The sequence below is a fragment of the Bison bison genome, unplaced genomic scaffold (assembly GCF_000754665.1).
Source record: "Bison bison bison isolate TAMUID 2011002044 unplaced genomic scaffold, Bison_UMD1.0 scf7180017864317, whole genome shotgun sequence".
In the NCBI taxonomy this organism is placed as follows: domain Eukaryota; kingdom Metazoa; phylum Chordata; class Mammalia; order Artiodactyla; family Bovidae; genus Bison; species Bison bison.
In genome coordinates this window covers 890,157-893,874 of record NW_011494889.1, presented here as the reverse complement: position 1 = coordinate 893,874, position 3,718 = coordinate 890,157, and positions in this window count along the sequence as shown.

Here is a 3,718-nt window from a genome sequence, read left to right as displayed (position 1 = left end):
CCAGGGCACCTTGATAATCATGTGCACTAGTCTGTAAGCCTGCTTCAAATCCCACTGCATGTTTCCATTTTGCTTTGTAAGTGCCTGTGGCCAACAGTGATACATCAACACGGGCTCAAATGGACATATATCCTTTGAGCTCCTTGATGTTTGTCTGCCGTTAAGAAATCTGACGTGCCTCACCAGTTTGCCTTAAGAACCATGTCTCTCCCATGCTTCCTCCCAGCTCTAAGAGGAGGCCTGTAGTGGCAAGTTCCCAAGGGGAACCCCTTTAAAGCGGTCATCTCCTTTGCCCTCATTGAAGCTCAGGGTCTGAATAAGGGCAGGTCCTATTCTGTACCTCCGGCGACTACTGTTTTGCCCTGGCAAATAGCATAATAAAGGTGATTCCATTGTGCCTACCTGTTGTGTGCTGAGTTTATACAAATTTTCTGAAACCTCGAAACTTTGCATCATGTGTGTGGCCATATAACTTATGTTGAAGATGAGGAAAGTAAGACTTGGTGAGGTTAAGCGGTGTGACCGAGACCATAGCAGTAAGGGGACAGTCAACTGTTCAGCTGGACTTGAACCAATGCCCCGGTCTGCCTCCTGTGAGCTTGCCTCCCTCTAGGGCCCCCAATGAGGATAGGTGGCTTTTAACCAGGTATTTGAAGAATGAAAGCGCTGAGAGAAGAAATGATCCCTGTCTTCAAGAAGTTCTCCAAGTTCTGCAAAGCATCCAGAACAGTATAGGCAATTTGACTTAAGCAGAACAAACCCCAAAAATGCCAGGGTTGTTAAGGACTTTTAGAGGTCATGTGATTCCTGCTTTAGATGAGGTTGAATATATTCCGGACAGATTATTTTAGGCTTCCAAAGAAATAGATTCCATTTTTTTCTTTAGCAATCTCCATTCGTGGGGTAACCTAACCTAATATAAATACACCAAACCTCTCTCTTTCTCTTTTTTCTCCTTTATTAAAGATGTAAAATACTGGTCATCATTTTCTGAAGACCATTTTTAGATCATCTCTTAGCTATCTTGGCTTCCCAGTTGACTCAGTGGCAAAGAGTCTGCCTGCCAATGCAGGGGTCGCAGAAGACATGAGTTTGATTCCTGGACCAGAAAGATCCTCTGAAGGAGGAAATGGCAATTCACTCTGGTATTCTTGCCTGGGAAATCCCATGGACAGAGGAGTCTGGTGAGCTACAGTCCATGGGGTCACAAAGAGTTGGACACAACTGAGTGACTGAGCATGCACGCATGCACGTGTCCACCTTCCTTTACCCCATCTCATGGTTTTGCTCTGCTTTACTTTCGCTTACCTTTGTAGTTCTTATGAACACTTTTGCTGACTGAAAAAAATTGCACGGATGAAAGTTGAGCATTATATTTTATTTGGCAGGCTTTTATAGCTCAGGATAGCAGCCTCTCAGATAGCTCTGAGTGACTGTTCCCAAGAGGTAAGGGAGGAGCCAGGGTTTATAGGAGTTTTTGTTGAAAACAGATGAACAACATGTGGTTGAGCATCAAAAGATTAATGCTGATTACACACAAAAATGCACATTTCATGTTAAAGATCTCAATGCTTTTCTATGTATGGGAAGATGCAAAAGAGTCTGGGTTTATTGAAATTACTCCTTAGATATGCCTCTTAACTATCTACAGCCAATATCTTGTTTTTCTCCAACCTGAATTCCCCTGAAGGTGCACCGTCAGGGGTGTCTGCAGTGGCTGATGGCTGGATGGCCACAGCATCTCTTGTTTACTGAAATGGCAGGTGATGTTCTTTGTATATACTCTCTAGGATATTTGTACACACTCTCTAGGATAAAAATGAATTTCAGGTCTGACCAACCCTGACATTTTACACTTTTAGCTTCTGAGATGAAGACACCAATGAAAGGATGGGAGGGTTTACACTCTGCATCATTTAGTTAAAAGATGGCTGAAAATCTTGCTTCAGTTCAGGAAGACTGGATCTAACCTTTGGAACAAATATATGCGCTCACGCTGTCTCACTTTTTTCCCTGAACAATCTTTCTTTAAAGACGTGTGTGTCTGGCCCTATTTAATGCATATGAATGCAAAAATGTTCAACCGAATGTTAGCAAACGGAATCCAGCAATACATAAGAAAGATCATTACAATTGGATCAAGTTGGATTCACTCCAGAGTTGTAAGGACGGTTTAACATATGTAGACCAATCAATGTGATACACCACATTAATAAAAGAAAAGACAAAAACCGTATGATTATCTCAGTGCCTGCTCAGTTACTCAGTTGAGTCCGACTCTTGTGACCCCATGGACTGTAACCCCCCAGGCTCCTCTGTCCATGGGATTTCCCAGGCAAGAATGCTGGAGTGGGTTGCCATTTCCTACTCCAGGGGATTTTCCTAACCCAGGGATTGAACCTCTGTCCCCTGTATTGGCAGGCAGATTCTTTACCGCTGAGCAACCTGGAAAGTCCTGATTATCTCAACAGGTGCAGAAAAAGCATTTGATGGAATTCAACATCCATTCATGATAAGAATCTCTCACCAAAGTGGTTATAGAGAGAACCTATCTCAACAAAAGCCATTTATGACAAACCCACAACCAACATGATAATGTAAAAACCTGAAAGCCTTCCTGCTAAATTCAGGAACAAGACAAGGATTAATCACTTCTATTCAAGACAGTATCGGAAGTTCTAGCCACAGCAGTCAGGCTAGAAAAAGAAATGAAAGGTATCCACGTTGGAAGGGATGAGGTAAAATTGTCATTATTTGCAGATGACATGATCTTCTATACACAGAACCTTAAAGACTCCACACAAAAATCATTAGAACTAAGAAATGAAAGGGGGAGGGATAAATTAGGAGCATGAGATTAACAGATACAAACTACATAAAACAAAAAAACAAGAAACAAAAAAACAGGTTTCTGTGCACCTGAAAATAAAGCAATATTTTAAATCAATTATACTTAAAACAAAAAAAGGTTATGGTCTGAAAGTGTTTCGAGTCCTGAGGGAAAGGTGTTTAAGAGTTCATGTGTCTAAGCACAGGACCACATCCATCAAATTCAAGGCCTTCTGAACACAACTTTTCAACAGGAGGATAGTGGATCTAGAGACGGGAGCTGAATAGGTGCCCTGAAATGCTTGGGAACCTGGGGGAGAGGCAGGGTATTCCTCTCTGGCCAATTGGCTTTGTTTTCTGGAAGATGGCTGGCAATGCCCCATGAACTTTCACAAAGGGGTAAGTAAGTAAGTGTCACTGAGCTGTGTCCGACTCTTTTCGACCCCATGGACTATAGCCCATCAGACTCCTCTGTCCATGGGATTTCCCAGGCAAGAACACTGGAGTGGGTTGCCATTCTTGTCTCCAGGGGATCTTACAGACCCAGGTATTGAATCTCGGTCTCCTGCATTGCAGGCAGATTGTTTACCGTCTAAGCCACCAGGGAAATCTAAATAACCAATTAAAGATGAGTGTGTTTTTCTAGAGCTAACATCTTGGGAACCAAGATAGAAATTCTTACAGTTACATCATTCTCAAAATGAACCCAGTTTAAGAAATACATTCTCTTGTTTTTTGTGGAGTTTAAGATTACGTTAGGGAGGTATGTAATTTCAGCTCAACCAGTGCCATGGTTACTGCTTGCCAGGCACAGTACCGGCTCTGGGAGACCCAGAGATGAAAGGTTTACCTGGCATGAGCACAGGTTAAGAATTAACTTGAACTCAAG